This window comes from Theropithecus gelada, chromosome 20 (assembly GCF_003255815.1).
Source record: "Theropithecus gelada isolate Dixy chromosome 20, Tgel_1.0, whole genome shotgun sequence".
In the NCBI taxonomy this organism is placed as follows: Eukaryota; Metazoa; Chordata; class Mammalia; order Primates; family Cercopithecidae; genus Theropithecus; species Theropithecus gelada.
The window spans coordinates 75,738,806-75,756,812 of NC_037688.1; the positions used below are offsets into that span (position 1 = coordinate 75,738,806).

Here is an 18,007-nt window from a genome sequence, read left to right on the forward strand (position 1 = left end):
GTAAAAATGCTTCCATTCCAAAGTCAAATCAGAGGAAGGGTTAGTAACGGCCAGGAACACTGTTAAGTAGGATTCAGAGGTAGAATTTACTTCCACAGGAAAAAATATTATGATTAAACAGAGATGTACAACATAGTTAACTAGAATAACACAATTGGACCTTACTTGAAGCTCCCAAAACATCTCCTGACATATTGATGTTTAGTGGATGATACTGGCTTTAAAAATGACAATGGAAACTTATGGTGAATCTACCTGTATAGTGAATAATCTAATTAACCTCTCTGTAGCTTTGTAGCAAGGAAGTATGTAAATTGCAATTAAGGTCAGGATGGGGTCATCAGTTAATGATATACACAAGGATGAAAGAACAGTTTTAAAAGTAAAGGGAAACTTCTAATAATTATATACCAGAGCATCCAATAAATATAAACAGGGCAGAAAGAGAGATGAGGTTAGGAAAGACAGGATAGAGTGTCTGAAGTTAATTATAGCAAATAAAATTTACGGCATACAGTGTTGAGCTGCCCTTCAGAAAACAGACTGATAAATAAATTCACTGAAAGCCAATTCGGCAAAAATCAATTCATTGAATAATAACAAAAATATCATATTGCTGGAAAACTTATTAAAAGGGCTGGTATTCTTGCAGCCATGTTGTCAATGATTTGTCTGTTCTGCTGAAATGAAGGTCAAACTATAATATATTCAAGCTATTAGTTCACTGGCTTTCCGAAAACGTCTTAAAAGAGTGGACTGAAACACTACTACACTTGTGATCAAATGGTTCAGTAATCTGGGCTTTGTTTATTAGCATTTGTATATATTTATTTATCTGAGTTTTAGTTTCCTCCTGTAACACAGGAAAAAAAAAATTCTACCCTTCTCTTTAACTTGAAGACGGTACTGGGAGAACTATCAAAGACAGCTGTCAATTTCTCTCTGATTCTTAAAACTTCAAATAGGTTTTTCCAGAAACCCCTTCTACAGTTTGTGAAAAGCCCAAGGCACTTTATAAAATTTGTGCAGACTGTCAGGGTCCTTACACTCTCACGGGATGTATCAGGTTTCCATTTCTTGCCCTTGTTGAGTTTCTCTTACGTTCTCTGTTTCTTGCTGTTGAGTTACCTTTGAATTAAACTGACGCTAACACGAAGCACAGTGACTTTCCTTGACAACAAACACACAAACAAAATGTTCACATGAGGACATTGCATGTGTCAGTCAGGATACACCAGGTCATGCTGTGGCAACTAACGACTGTAAACCTAAAAGGTTCAGGAATAACAACAGTTTATTTCTTGTTCATATCACCTGTCTATCATGAATTTGGTGGAATGAGCAGGGTGGTGTTGCTTCTCAAAGACTCTCAGCAATCTAGGATGAAGGAAAAGCCATCATCTCAAGTATTTCTAGCCACCATGTCAGAGGAATAAGAAATTTCTAGAAACTCTCGCATCAGCAATAAAATGTTCCAGCATCTGTCACTTTCATTTATAGTTCATTGGCCAGAACTAGTCTCATGGCCCCACTCAGATCACAAGAAGTTCAAGCAGTGCCCAGCAGGAAAGAGACAGAATCCTTGTTGATGAGCCTGCATGGTGACCATACAATATATTGCTTGGGGAAGTTGAAAGATTTACATTGTAGCAACATAAGTATTAGCTATCACTTCTCTTAGAAGTCCTTGCATACAGGCCACCATATATCTCACCCGGTCTCTCTTCTCTCTTTCCTACCCTCATGTGTCTTTCAGCTCCATCCCTCTTAGAAGCCACAACATCCTCAAATTCCTCCTATATGCTTAAGCGGCATGACTCGGCTCTCTGAAGCACTTATCCCCTACTTTTTGCTAATCCAAGACTCTGTACATTTTGTAACTACCATTTGCAAAAACCTAAGTTCTTTGTCTGGAGGCAATCCCTTTCCTATTCACTTTGAATGGGTATTTTGGGTATAGGAAGAAGACCGTTAGATGAATTATTCTCCTAGTTACACAAGCAAAATGTAACTGTGTGTTAAAGCAATTTATACAATTTAAAAGTCCTACAGAAATAATTCTTACCATATTGGAAACTTCTCTGGGCCTCTACTGTTTCACTGCTTGTTCTGACTATACCAGTGTGGGCTTGTCCATAAAAATGTGTTGTGAACTCTAAAACAGTATGCAAAACTGCAAAGACACGGATATTGTTGCACACACACAAGACTCTGTGACTATGAATTCAGAAGTTGTTCCAAATTCCAAGCCCTGAGAGTCAATGCTCTTTTTCTGTGTGGTCGCAGTAAGTACGCATTTTATGGTCTGATATCAAGTAGAAGTCAAGCTTCCCCACTACTCTGGTTTTGTCTGTCTTTGTGATTTAATAATGCAGTCCATATTGGAAGATGATGTAGTTATGTCAGTTATTAGAGAATTACATTTTTGTGTTCTGCTAAAGGGAAGTAAAGATTAGCTCTGCCAGATGCACACATAAAACTAGATAGAGGCATACCTCCAAGTCAACCCATCCATCTTTCTCTAGGACATGTCAACATGTGCGATTTTTGAAATATGGACTGTATTAAAAATGTTAAATGCACTTTTTAAATGTAACCGCTGCAGAAATAAGATATCTTTTTTTTCATTCATCTGCTTTTTTTGTTGACTGTTGTTTGGTGTTATTTTTCTTCAGCAGGACTGTCTATGTTTGTTAAGCACCAGTAAATGGCCAGTTATGAAGCAAACACAAAATATACATATGAATATTTAATAAGAAACAATAGCAGAAATATAGTGTGCATTTGTTGCTCCACTGGAAAACTATATTCATTATTCTACAAATTATTCTTCCATAAATATTTCAGAAATGTGAAAAAAGGTTAGAATAGTGTACCCAGTACTTGGTGGGCTAAAAGCACTTTTGCATCTACACTATAATGAATGCCAATCCCAATACCATAGCTCACATCTGAAATCCATCTTTCGGTCAGTTTTAGGAGATACAGTTATTTCATGTTTTCTTGTAATGCAAATATAAATAAGAAAAAGCGCACCAATTACCATGCAGGGACTATGGGTTCTTTCTTGATCAGATGGCAGATAACAACTTCCTTGGTTCCAGTCAAGATTAAGAAATAGAACCCTAGCTGTGAAATGTACTCCGAAAATAAATAAATAAATAAATGCAAGTCTTCTAGTATGGTGCATTATGAAGTCCAAGGCTTCTCAGTCTATTAATTTTTATAGAAGCGACTTAATTTTTTGCAAACAAGTATTTATTAAGTGCCTACTATGTGCTAGGTACTGTGGTATGTGATGAAGATAAAATAGTGACAAAAACCAAGGTGGTGATTTTTGATATCACTTCATTTTTGAAGAGGGACTTTGTTTCAGCTAATTAACTTTGCACAGAATACAGGCTCATTTCAGGGGTTGGATGGTATCAATATTATTTTTCTTTGATGGTGGAATAGTCCACAAGTCATTCATTATCCAATGAATGTGGTCACCAGGAAGCAGTTGGATGATTCTAGGACAATTCCCAAGAATAGAAAGACTGGATGTAAGGAATCCAAGATGGATTTTGCTGCTGATTCTTTTTGTTTTGCTTGGTTTTTTGTTTTTTGTTGTTGTTGTTGTTGTTGTTGTTGTTTTGATAGAGGGTCTTTCTCCCTCTGTTGCCCAGGCTGGAGTGCAATGGCGCAATCATGGCTCACTGCAGCCTCAGTCTCCAGGCTTTCTTCTGGATCAAGTGATCCTCTTGCCTCAGCCCCCTGAGATGCTAGGACTATAGATGTGTGTTACTATGCCTGCTTTTTTGTTGTGGTTGTTTAATTATTATTTTGGAGGTCAGGGTTCTCTCTGTTGCCCAGGCTGAAGTGCAGGGACATGATCACAGCTCACTGCAACCTCCACCTCCTGGACTCAAGTGATCCTCCCACCTCAGCCCTTTAAGTAGCCTAGACTCCAGCCATGCACTACCATGACCGGCTAATTTTTTGTATTTTTTTCTAGAGATGGGGTTTCACCATGTTCCCCAGGCTGGTCTTGAACTCCTGGCCTCAAATGATCCTGCTGCCATGGCCTCCCAAAGTGCTGCTGTTACAAGCATGGGCCACCATGCCCAGCTATACTGTTGCCTCATTTAGGCTACCAGAGAAGGGGAGCTTACAGTATCAGGAAAATATAACTTCTCCTATGTTAAAATTATTTTTATCCAGATGTGGTTCAACTCTAAACTTCTTTGCTGAAATAAACAAGGCCTTAACACGTCTACTATTTTCCTTAACCACGGTCTTGCTTCAGACATAAACAAAATTTGTAGTCTTTGCCGGAGCACTGAATTGATGTATACTGCAGTTAATGGTGAGTCAAAAAATTCAAAGACTCACAGCCAATTTTGTGTGAGTCACGGAAAGAAACCACACATTACAACTGAACCCTCAAAAACCACCACCAACTGGAGAGATGTGGGTCACGTCAGACAGGAGAGGTCAAAGTTGTGTATCAAGGACAGAGTAAAACACAAATATTTCTCTAAAGAACTCACCCCCACCATAATGAGTTGTATTGTTTAGACAACCTAAAACTGTTCAGAGATACTGAAATCTCCTGAATTACAGTAGTAATAATATCATCATCATCAACAGTAGCACTATAATGACTACAAAGATGATTATGTGCAAAAGCATTGTAGGTGTTATATGATTAAATGGTATAAGCAACTTAAGGTAACACACTCAACAGGTAAGATTACAACCTACATTTTGAGTCTTTACATTTTTCCCCCTTTCCTTGACCACACTTGTTCCCACTCACAGCTTCTTCCCTGTTTTCTGTCCAACTTGGAAACGTTTTTAAGATGAGTGGCATGGGCTATGAAGCCAGGCTTCTTGGTTTCTTATTTTATTTCATAACAATGTTTTTCTTTTATTATTATTTCAATACTTTGGGGAAAACAGGTAGTGTTCTTTACACGGCTAAGTTCATTAGGGTGTGATTTCTGAGATTTCCGTGCCCCCATCACTCAAACAGTTTGTAGTCTTTTATCCCCCACCTCCCACCGTTCACCTCAAATCCCCAGAGTCCATTATGTCATTCTTATGCCTTTGTGTCCTCATAGCTTAGCTCCCACTTATAAGTGAGGATATGTTAGTATATTAATACAATGTCAAGTAACTCAGGAATGGAAAACCAGCTAAGCTATGAGATGCTTGGTTTTCCATTCTTGAGTTACTTCACTTAGAATAACGGCCTTCCACTTCATTCAGGTTGTTAAAAATGCCATTCTTGATGGAGTCTTCCTCTGTTGCCCAGGCTGGAGTGCAGTGGTCTGATCATGGCTCACTGCAACCTCCACCTCCTGGGTTCAAGCAATTCTCCTGCCTCGGCCTCCTGAGTAGCTGGACTAGAGGCACCTGCCACCATGCCTGGCTAATTTTGTATTTTTAGTGGAGATGCACTTTCATCATGTTGGCCAGGCTGGTCTCAAAACTCCTGACCTCAGGCGATTCACCCACCTCAGCCTCCCAAAGTGCTGGGATTACAGGTGTGAGCCACTGTGCCTGACCTATTTAATTCCTTTTTATGGCTGAGTAGGGTGTGTGTGTGTGTGTAGTGTGTGTGTGTATACACACACCATATTTCCTTTATCCACTTGTTCACTGATGGGCATTTGGGCTGGTTCCATATTTTTGAAATTGTGAATTGTGCTGCTATAAACACTCGTGTGCAAGTGTCTTCTTCATATAATGACTTCTTTTCCTCTTGGTAGATACTGGATTGACTAGTATTTCTACTTTTAGTAAAAATACGAAATGCTTCACAAGTTCCCATGTCATTGTTGCACAGGGGTCGTGCTAATCTTCTCTGTATCATTCCAACTTTAGTGGATATGCAGTCGAAGTGAGCAGTGGTTTCCTATTTCAGATACTATGCTTCCTACCTGTCTGACTTTATGCAAGTTCCTTAATGTTTCAAAGCCTCAGTTTCCTCATCTGGAAAATGGCAACAAAGCTCACAGAGTTGCTCCAATAATTAAGCAAGAAAACACTCGTGCATCTGATTTTCATGGTGATGACGACAATGAGAGCGTGATAGTGACAGTGACAATGATGACACCATAAATTCTCACATTTTCCTCCTAAACCTATGAATGGAGAGAATCTCATGGCTCGTGTAAAATCTCACAGACTCCCAATAAAAACTAGATGTGTAATGTGTTTAACTCAATAGTTTATGCAGGAAAGCTTTTCTTTTTTTTTAAGCTGAAAATAATTACAAGAACACAGCTATAATTCACCGTCATAGCCTTGAGGAAGCTTCATGCAATTGCAGAAGACACACATAAAACTGAAAAATTGAAAGCCTATTTGAAATATGTAGTCATAGTGAGCACTTCTTGTTTAATTGCATTCTGCTTACATAACTAAAAGACCTAAATTAAAGCATAATCATGTCTCTAATGATTTTACACTTTTTCCCCCTCCAACATAAGGAAGCTCAAGGTGTTAAAAGAGTTATGCTTTGGGACCAAGATAACTAATGCATAAATTAAACATCCATTTCATACGTTTATTTACATAAATGAAAAAGGAGGCAAAAATCTCTACTCCTAGTTTATTCCTTCTTCACACTTCAGGAGGAAGGTTTGCTATAGATTTTTTTTTTTTTTCCAATGCATAGAAACTAAAAGTTTCTCAAGTAAGAAATACCAGGTACAGATTTCAAAACTTTGGGTGGCTTTGCATAGCCTCGGAAATGCTGAGAATATAGAATATGCTCCAGTATATCTAATTATCTTTATGAAATCTCTCAAAATCAATGGCATTATACTCAAAACCAGCTGCGGCCGGGGAACTCAAACAGAGCAAGTGTCAGGGAGGTTACTGAGAAGTATGGCTTTCTTCCTAATAGCACTATTTTTATGGAACATAGAGTGTTTGAATTGTCATATTCTGTTAACTCTTTTAAAGACCCAAACACAATTTAACCATTTTGTTTGAAGCAATCAATTCAACTCTATTCTCAGTATTATTATTATTTGCACTTTTAACTCCTAAAGGACAAAAAAGGCAGATTTTGAGACACAACTGTAAATCTAGCTCACCCTGGATTATAAATTTTGCTAGCACAGTGTGCAATGATTCTACTTTAACTGTTGCCATTGCAGAAATATTCAAAGCAGTGGCACATTAACTGGGTGTTTTGTTGCCCTTCCAGATGTTTTTTCTCTTTTTAAAGAATGTTTCCAATATAAACAGGTACCAGACTTTCAAATAAGAGAATTCGAGGGAATTCAGGGAAGCCTGAAACCTAAAGAAAAGGGCTAATTCAGCTGTTTCCTAAGTTGAGTTTTTAGAAACAGTTCATAAAGTGTTAAAAGGTGATAGGTTTAAAAAAAAAAAAAAGAGCTATGGTCATAGTAAAGCTATTATTACTATGAGAAAGAGAGAAAGAGAGAAACAGAGAGGAGGGAGAAAGGAAGAGAGGGAGATAGACTGCAGAGAAGCAAAACTACCCCAAGTTGTCCAACTGGATAGATGTGTTGTATTCATTTATACAGCAGTTATTAACTCTCTACTATGTGCTGGTCTCCATGCTAGGTGCTGAGCATAAGTTGATGACTAACATATACATAGTACCGCTCTCACAGTTTTCCATTTGGTGAAAGAGTGAGGGTATCATATTAACACATAACAGGTACCATTACAACGATGCTATGAAAAGACAATTAAGGGTTATATAACTGAGAGGCTTTCCAGAAATGATGCCTACACACAATCATAATGAACAATGGGATTGATTATACAAAGTGTTTCAGACATCCCCATGCTCTACACCCAGGGACACACACACACACACACACACATACTCTCTCTCTTTCTCTCACTGTCTCTCTCTCTCTTCCTCTCTGAAAGACCACAGATAGTGAAAAAGTGCCATCAAATGTGGATTTAGGACACGACAGGCTAAGCAGCAACTGCACCTTGATGGCCACTGACAGAATTTCCAGACTTGATCCTAAAATCAGTGGGAGGTATGGTAGACATTTCAGCAAGAATGATGGTTATCATGTAACAGAAAATCACTCTTACTGGTATATGGAGAATGGATTAATGGAGAGAAGAGTGAAGGAAGAAAGGCCAGTTTAGAAGTGTTGACAGCACTCCAGGCAAGAGGGAAGAGTGGCTTTGGCCAGAAGAATAGAGGGAGAATGGAGAGAAGCAAAAAGTTTCAGTCAATAATGACGAGGGGACAATTCATTGGACTTGATCTTTGGGCATGAGGGATAAGGGTGAGGGAAGTCAAGACTGATTTTTCAGGCTGGGCGTGGTGGCTCACGCCTATAATCCCAGCACTTTGGGAGGCCAAGGTGAGCAGATCATTTGACCTCAGGAGTTTGAGACCAGCCTGGCCAACATAGTGAAACCCCATGTCCACTAAAAAATACAAAAATTAGCCAGGCGTGATGGCACATGCCTGTAATCCCAGCTATTCAGGAAGTTGATGCAGGAGAATCAGTTGAACCCACGAGCGGGAGGTTACAGTGAGCCAAGATCATGCCAATGCACTCCAGCCTCCAGCCTGGGGGACACAGCAAGACTCCATCTCAAAAAAAAAAAAAATAAATAAAAGGGGGGAGGGATTTTCAGACACATGGAATTAAACTTCAGTTTTTTTATTTAAAGAAAAGAAAAGAAAAATACCTTCATCAAATTCCATCCTAAAGAACGTAAGAAGAAAGATAAGTCAACTGGTCCATTCCTAAGACTCTGCCTACTTTATATGCATCTGTGAGTTCATTTGCTTTCCAATATTTAATGAGCACCTGTTATTCACCTGATACTGGGCTTCATCCACTTACATCCAAGTCCACAGGAATATGGACACTTCTGGATAGAACTGGAAAAAGTCTGAATTTTTATTCTCTTTATAAATGAGTTTTAATTCATGCCTCTCGAAGTTAGGGCCTTTTATTAGTGACTGTAAATCTCAGAGAGACAAGAAGTCATAAGAATCTGAAATTGCCTTATAAATTAGTTGCTAGTAGTGAAACAGTTGTTTAGTTTGTTGAGGGGCTGGGGTGGGGAGGAATTTTGGTGTTGAAATAATTATTGAACATTACTGAACCAAATAATTAAACTGTGCTGTAAAATTATGGTTATGGTAATATTCCCATCATTTGTTTTGTTTCTGCTCATCTAAATTATGATTTTTTTTGTTATTGCTTTGCAAAGCTACAATATAACAGTCAAACCTGAAATTAAAACCAACCTGCAAAAGTTATACAAGGTGATCCAATATGTTCCACTAGCAATTATTCATGGCAAATAATATCACGAAGCTCTTAAATCCTTGTTGTAAAGCTAGCCAGACGTGCGTCAACTAAAACCTGAGATATTTATAGGTATCAGAAGTGAGGTACGACTTGCTGAAACAATCAAAATGCAAAGGAGATGTCTGAAAATCCAATGGGAGCATCTTGGAATATCAGATTTCTGTTTCCTAGCAGTGCTAAATTTCAGTACTGCTGACAAGGAAAAAGGCACTGATTTTTTCAAGTGACCAAAGGGAACACTCTCTCCTTCACTGCCCCACCCCAGGCTGCTAACTCTTTGCTCTGCCTGCAAAATTCTAGGTGAAATAAGGTTTTCGGGCCAAACCCTAAAACCCATTCCTTACCACCTTGTGAAAACGAGGTGGTCCAAGACTCTTAAGCAAAAATCATCATTATCATCATCATCACCATCATCCAAAAAGAAAGAACTGAAAGATATGCATAGATCTCACAGCATCAACATAGGAAATGTTCCCTTTGATCCCTTATTTTATAGGCCCTAGAATTAGTGAGCAGTCCCCCAGGTGCTGAGATGATGTAAGTAATTTATGGCTTTGAATTGTTTTTAGTGTGGGGAGACATACGTTCTGAACAGATTCCCCTTCATTCCTGATTCCCGTAAAGCAGTCAGCTCATGTGTCTTCAAAACCAACCAGAATTAAGTAGTTGGAAATTCCACATCAAGCTAATGCTGTTTAGAATTCTACTCATTTCCAATCAGTCAACACGGTTCTCTAGAGTCACATGGCTTTGCAAATGGGATGAATGTGTGTTCTAGAATTTATTTTGAGAAGGATAAAAATCCTAGTTCTAAGACATCAGAGTTGATAAGATTCCGATTATATTTTTCCTGTTCTCCCTTTCTCTATTTCATCCTACTCTGCACAGAAATTAATGTTAATCTCCTTTTATGAACAAAAAGGATTCATACAACCCTTTTATATGTGTTGAAAAACTCAGGGCATTTACATTAAAGAAAAAACTCAAAAGACAGTAAGTGAACTCCTTCCTAATACAAGACAGCTAGCATAGTAGTTAATAACAGAATCTGGAGTTTGAAAGACCCACGTTTGACTCTTTCTCTGCCTACAACTGTGGGATTTGTGAACAGTGACCCTCTGAGCTCATTTCTTCACCTAGCAGTGGAAAGATATAATAAGTATTTACTTGATAAGGTTCTTATGAGGAACATATTGACACCAAGGACTTTGCTTATATAGGTGGTCAGCAAATGTCGGTGATAATGGCAAGTGGGGGAAGGAAGAGATGAGAGTGCAAAGCGGCAGAAGATATGACAGGCCAGCAGTAGGCAAGATGCATCAGCCAGTATGGGCTACACGATGCTGCTATAATAAACAGCCCATGAAGTTAGTGGCTTATAACAATAAAAGTTTATTTCTTATTTGTGCCATGTGCCTAATACAGGTTGGCTGGAACTTTTGCTTTTTGTAGTCACTCAGGGACATGAGCTGACAGACGGTTTATTTCAACTCATGTATCCAAAAATCTCTAAGGCAAGGGCTAGAAAATGTGGTAAATCACAAAATGTCACGTCAAGCATCCACCCAGAAGACAGTCATATCACCTCCCTGCATATTTCATTAGTCAAAGTCAGTCACGTGGCCAAGCCCATCTTTCAAGAAGCAAAAAGATGCGATCCTATCACTCATCTTTAAGAAATATTGGCTGGGTGCAGCATGCTCATGCCTATAATCTCAGCACTTTCAGAGGCTGAGGCAGGTGGATCACCTGAGGTCAGGAGTTCTAACTAGCCTGGCCAATGTGGTCAAACGCCATCTCTAGGAATAATACAAAAATTAGCTAGGCGTGGTGGTATGTGCCTGTAATCCCAGCTACTTGGGAGACTGAGGCAGGAGAATCACTTGAACCCGGGACGCAGAGGTTGCAATAAGCCAAGATCGTACTACTGCACTCCAGCTTGAGTGACAGAGTGAGACTCTGTCTCAAAAAAAAAAAAAAAAAAAAGGGAAAAGAAATCATAAACCAATAAATGTGAAGCACTGGCTTGAATCTGACTTTGCTACCTTGCCCTGGCAACTTTACCAATTTGAACACTAACCCACAAGAAAACTTACAGAAATATGTCTAGATCCATAGTCCCTTTATAGACACTTATCTATCATAGATGAATCCACTCTGTTTTACCATCCAGTCACTTTCTGTGTCCATCTTATGATAAACCACTTCCTGTGTCCACTGCTGCTGACCAGGAAGTACTTCTGTTTCTATATACTAAATGACCTGGAGGCTGTAACATATAACACTGAGAGACTTTAATGAAAAAAAAATAGGAATTATTATTTGCTAATGTAAAATGAATATTTACTATTTATTAGTACTTTGATCAAAATTTCACATATTAATTTTCTCAACACCCATATGGGAAAAACATTACTATCATACCTATTTTTCAAACAAGTTAATTGAAATATAGTAGTTTTAGCTTCTCAGAAGAAGCAAATAGAGAAATAAGAATTCAACTGCCAATTTATCTGTTCAGGATGCTTGACTTCTATATTTGATTACTCTCTTAAGAGGGCTGCTATGGAATGACTGTATAATACATTGTTGAAACTGGGACACCTGTCAGCAGAAAGGGGGATGTTAATAATTACACTAGGATCAAGGGATAAACAGGACTTGTTCTGAGCAAATATAAAGGCAATGATGCCATGGATAATTGACACATTAACTGATAAATATGTGTTGGATCCCTTTTTTTTTTTTTTTTTTTTTTTTTGAGACAGAGTCCTGTGCTGTGTCACCCGGACAATCTCAGCTCATTGCAACCTCTGCCTCCTGGGTTCAAGTGATCCTTCTGCCTCAGCCTCCCGAGTAGCTGGGACTACAGGCCTGTACCACCACGCCTGGCTAATTTTTGCATTTTTAGTAGAGATGAGGTTTTGCCATGTTGGCCAGGCTAGTCTTGAACTCCTGACCTCAACTGATCTGCCTGTCTCGGCCTCCCAAAGTGCTGAAATTACATGAGTGAGCCTCCACGCCCGACCCCCTTTCTTCTCTTAATCCTCATTAGTTTCTCAGATGAACAAAAATTCTGGATTATAAAGGTCATTAAAAACAATCACTACCCCAAGAGAGGTTATTCCTTGTACAAAACCATCATCAGAGCCAATAATGATCCAGAAGGAGCTCTCCCTCCTCCATCGATGGTCATCAGAAAGGAAAAAAAAAAAAAAAAAAAGGAAGAAAAAAAAGTATTTTTTTTTCCCTACAGAAAGACTTACATAGCTTCATGCTTTTCTTTGCAAGACCAAGATGAAAACTCACAAAACATCTGCACTTCGTACATCTCCAAGCTAAAACCTGACTGCTTTATGGGAAATTCACACTGGAAGTGTTCTTGCTGGTTAGAATGGAGTTTTTAAATACAATCTATAAAGAACAGCTAATACAGACTCTAACTAGAGGGTTTTCTGTCTGTTTAAAACAGTATGACCTTTAGATATTGTCACGTAGCTAAGGACCCATCAGGGCTGGTTTCCTTATCTTGATGCTTTGTGTGGCAACTACTATACATGCAAAAGTTACAACCTCAGAAAATCCTAACCATTAAAAAAAAGTCCTTTGTGAAACACAGTTTTTGCATATTTTTTGCTTAACACAAAGATGCAGATGGGAAAGACACTAGAAGTCATGGAGATGATGGATAAGGTTTGATTTTTTTTTCTTCTTTATTAGACCCATCAACAGAGTTCCATTATGACACCATAAGAAGTGATCTATTTCCTTGCTTCATCATAGCTTGAAACTTAAAGTCCATCAGCCACCCTATCCACAAAAATGAAAAGTGGTAGGAAAGTAGTTTACATTTCCCGAACATTAAAAAATAATGAGAAGAGATTGAAGTAATAAAGAACTACCAGAGATAAGGTGAGCAAAGCTCTTTTATAATATAAAGAAAAATGCATATTAGATAGAAAAAGAGCTGGGGAAAGAAAAGGACAGGGGAATTATTTTACATAAAAATATCGTCTTTTGGCTTCTATTTCAACCCAGATTTATTCTTTTCTTTCCAGATTTATTCAGAGATGTTGTGCTAGCCAATATTACTCCCTCTTTTTTCCCTGATTGTTTCTTCAATGCATTTCTTACATGATTTAGACATTACTGGGCAAGAACCAAATGGGTTGGCTTTTTCAGGTAATGTTTTAACACTAAGTTACTTAGAAGGCAAAAGTCTTGTCAGGAAGAAATAAGCCTACACGCAAAAAAGGGAGAAGTTAATTGTACCTGAAAATTCTCAGTGTGCTACTGTTATCTAATTCTGCTTACAAATAAAGCAGGAAAAAATACAACAAATAAACCCATTTGTGAAAGGTGATAAAATAGCAAATGAGAGGCAAAATGAGAAGGTAAAATGAACTTATTAATTAAATGAATTAGGGAACACTATGTTGTCACATATCATGAAGAAGAATAAATATCAGTACATAGTATCTTATTAAATTAAAAAATAATGGATCACAAAATATTATCTACAATTAATACAAATTGTATTTCTAACACCCGATACAATTCCTGGAACATAGTAGCAAATAATTAACCATGTGTTAAAAAATATGAACATACCTTGGTGTGTGGGGCTAGAAAGGAAATATCAAAATGCTGCACACTAATCATAAACAGTGGTAAAATTAGAAACGATTTTTCTTGTGTTTTTCTGCAAGTTTCATGTTATCTACAATGAACACATATTATTGAAGTAATTATTATAAGTACTTGAAAAACCTACTCCAGGTCAGGCGCAGTGGCTCAGTCTGTAATCCCAGCACTTTGGGAAGCCAAGACGGGTGGATCACCTGAGGTCAGGAGTTCGAGACCAGCCTGGCCAACATGGCAAAACCCCATCTGTACTAAAAATACAAAAACTACCCAGGCATGGTGGTGGGCACCTGTAATCCCAGCTATGTGGGAGGCTGAGGCTGGAGAATCGCTTGAACCCAGGAAGTGAAGGTTGCAGTGAGCCAAGATCACGCCACTGCACTCCAGCCTGGGCAACAAGAGAAAAACTCCATCTCGAAAAGAAAAAAAAAGAAAGAAAAGAAAAGAAAAACCCACTCCAACAATGGCACTGGGATTGAGGAACAGGGCTCATTTTTGACTCTTGTGGTTTCGATTTATCACCAAAAAGAAAAACCAAAAACGTCCCTCTTGTTTTGATGGGTATCCATTCACACGACATCAGAAAAAAAAGGGAATTGGCCTCAACAAAATACCTAAGTAGTACATGTCTCTCCTCATTGTTTTTAAACCCACATTAGAGGAAAAAGACACTTAAAAATATAGGTTGAACAGAGCAACATATTCTAGGAAGTAACTTTTTCATCAGGATTCCATACGTTATTAAAAGGTTTTAAAAGCCAGTTTGGAATTTTCCATCATGAAGAAAATGAAACATTTGAGTTAGATATTTGATTCCCAAACATTCTGCCTTTGATAGATCCAGCCTGTTTTGACATATTAGCCCATGATTTTAAAAAAAAAAAAAAAGTAAGGGGAAAATACGGGGGTTTAAATCTAAGGCTAAATTTTTAATTAAGGTTTTTTTTTAATGTCATTTTGAGATTATTTCATTTCTACTATTTTGGCCGTGATGATGTCATTTCTTTTCTAAATTGTTGGTGATTTCACAAAATGTCTGTGCCTGCAAAAGTAAAACAAATAGCGTTCGTTTATTGCACTCTGAATTTATTATTTTTGAAATGTTTTGTCTTGAAATAACTGGATAGGATAACAAAAGAATGAACTGTGTTCTCTAATTTCTTATTTTTGAAAGTGTCTAAAAGTGGAAGAGTTATGCTTTGGGACGACGTCTAGTAATACAGTGATATAGAAGAAAAAAATGAATTATTTATGTGACGGGACAAGAATTATTAAAATAATTTCCCTGAAATGACCCCTCCTCCTTCCTGCTAAAGAGACTCCTTCGCTTTCTTGTTTGTCACTTTTATTTTTTCTACTCTCCCTGTACTCTGAAGAAGGTTCAGCTTTTGCTAGGCAGGTTAATTAGAGGTTTTGCAAGGCATAATCTCAACAACAACAACAACAAAGAGGAACAGAAAGACAGGACAAGTTGTGAGGATTTTGCAAGAGAAGGAAGGAGGAGGGAGCATAAAGTGTGAAGGAAACAAATGGCAGTGGATTGGGAACTGTTTAATAAATATTCAAAATACCAATAAAGAACTTGGTATTTGTTTGTGGTTACCTAATTTGGCTCCTCTCATAGCACATCCTCCTAAGACTGTATCACAAGTCTCATTACCTCCGTAAGGTTGTACTTGGTTTTGGTAAAAAAAGAAAAAAAAAAAGTGCCAACATCCAATTTGTGCTTAGGGTCATTTCTTTTTTCTTTTCTTTTTTTTTTTTAGGGGAAAAAAACCCAGAACCTTGGTATTTTGATGCCATTCTCTCTCCCTCCTTCTGACAAAGAAGATAAAAATGGCATCCCGGAACAGATCACATCTTTAATGTCATTTACATTTATCTTCTCATTATCATTTATCTCTTCACTCTTCAAGGTGCTGGTTAAGTATCACCTCCATTCTGCTGGTTCCCTGGGCAAGGCAGAGCTGTTTGCTCCTTTTCCTCGGTAACTGTAGTATTGCTAATAATTCTGCCATTGCATCTCCCCATAGCGCTGCATGAAAGGATATTTATTTGACTCTTCTCCTCCATTTCACTGAACCTACATTTACAACCAGAAAATAATTGTAATTGGTACTAAAACACAGTCCCTGCTGTGTGTTCTACTTGTACAGGCAACATAATGAATGTAGAGGTAGCAGAAGGCAAAACTTGCTTAGTTCTTTCCATTATGGGACTTTTCTAAATTTTAGTAAGGAGTCTTGATTCTTTAGCCATAGATTCTTGAAGATTAGTGAGTCCTCACCCTCCCGGTGACCCACGTTTCATCTCTACCCATTCATCTTGAACATTTGCTCTTAATCACTTTTTCCAATCTGCATCCAGAAGATACTTCGTTTCCAACCTTGAGGGTCTTGCCTTTAGAATGGAATGTTTTGTGTGATGTCCTTCTCTACTCCAAAAACTAATTCAGGCAAGCCCTCTTTTTTCACCTAGACTTTTGGTCCCCTGCTTAATAGTTTCTCTTTATCCACTCTCCCACCAATAATCTCTAAAAATTCTTCCACTGCTCTGCACCATAGAATAATGGACCAAACACCTTAGAAGGACTCTGCAAATTCCTTCAAAAACCAGCTGCGACATGTCTTCCTTTTTTTTTTTTTTTTTTTTTTTTTTGAGACGGAGTCTCACTCTGTCACCCAGGCTGGAGCGCAGTGCCATGATCTCAGCTCACTGCAACCTCTGCCTCCAGGGTTCCAGTGATTCTCCTGCCTCAGCCTCCTGAGTAGCTGGCATTACAGGTGCCGGCCACCATGCCTGGCTAATTTTTGTATTTTTAGTAGAGATGAGGTTTCCCCATGTTGGCCAGGCTGGTCTTGAACTGCTGACCTCAGGTGACCCACCAGCCTCGGCCTTACAAAGTGCCGGGATTACAGGTGTGAGCCACAGCCGATTCTTAAAGAGCATCTGGGATGATTCCAAGTCTCCCTCCAGCTCTGTTCATACAAAATCACTTTCATTTTCCAGCTGTGTCCTGTACTTCTTTCATGGCATTTCCTCTGTCTGTAACACGAACTCTCTTTTCCTCCTGGAAATCTCTTCACTCTTCAAGGTGCTGGTTAAGTATCACCTCCATTCTGCTGGTTCCCTGGGCAAAGCAGAGCTGTTTGCTCCTTTTCCTAGGTAACTGTAGTATTGCTAATAACTCTGCCATTGCATCTCCCCATAGCACTGCATGAAAGGGTATTTATTTGACTCCTTTCCTCCATTTCATTGAACCTGCTCTGGGGCCCTGCTGTTCAAAATGTGCTTCCAGGAACCAGCAGGATCAGCATCGCCTGTGAGCTTGTTCACAAGGGAAACAGTCTCCACTCCAGACCTACAGAATTAAAATCTCTGGAGGTGGTTCAGGACTCCGGGGTTCTTATGCCCAGTAACTCTCTAGAGTAAGGATCAGTACTTATTTAACTTTGTCCCTAAACATGACACACACAGCAACCCTTCCTAATATAAAAGTTAAATGAAAAACTCTTTTGTTGTTATTACTGCTGAAGCATCCTTTCCAAGTCTCCCTCATAGGCCAATGACATGTTCTCATCACAATCAGTTTTGCTGTGATTTTTCCTGTCAGTATTGACTGGAGCTTATCGAGTTTGCCTTACACACTCCAGTCTGTATCACAGCTTTTGTTTGATTCAAGCCTCCCATTGCACATTCCAAACCAGTTCTGTTTGCAGACCTCCTGCCAGTGCCAGAGAGAGCACTTGTTAATGTTAATGACATTTCTGGGCAGGGAGAAAATGCAGGCTAGACAGAAAAAAAAAAAAAAGAAAGAAACTAGGGGACCCTGGCCAGGAAAGATGGGGAGTGTATGAAAATGGAAACACTTTGGCCAAATATTTATTATCAATAGGGTTTTCAAATAGCTGTAAATCTGGAAGACCTCAAGGCTTTCCAAAACGAATTTGACCTCATTATACACAGTGAAAAATAGAGAAGGGTGCATGCCAAGTCTGTAATATTGCAACACAAAGACCCAATACAGGGGCTGTTAACGG

General features: G+C 38.6%; 1 protein-coding gene and 1 non-coding gene across 6 annotated transcripts in view; both read right to left on the reverse strand.

Annotated features, from left to right (window-relative positions):
- RBFOX1 (RNA binding fox-1 homolog 1) overlaps positions 1–18,007 on the reverse strand; it is a 1,702,422-nt gene that overhangs the window by 833,621 nt on the left and 850,794 nt on the right. The gene's annotated exons all lie outside the window — the stretch shown is intronic.
- On the reverse strand, positions 5,789–5,893 carry LOC112614932. Its single transcript, XR_003117227.1, has one exon. It is a non-coding gene; the product is annotated as a U6 spliceosomal RNA (small nuclear RNA).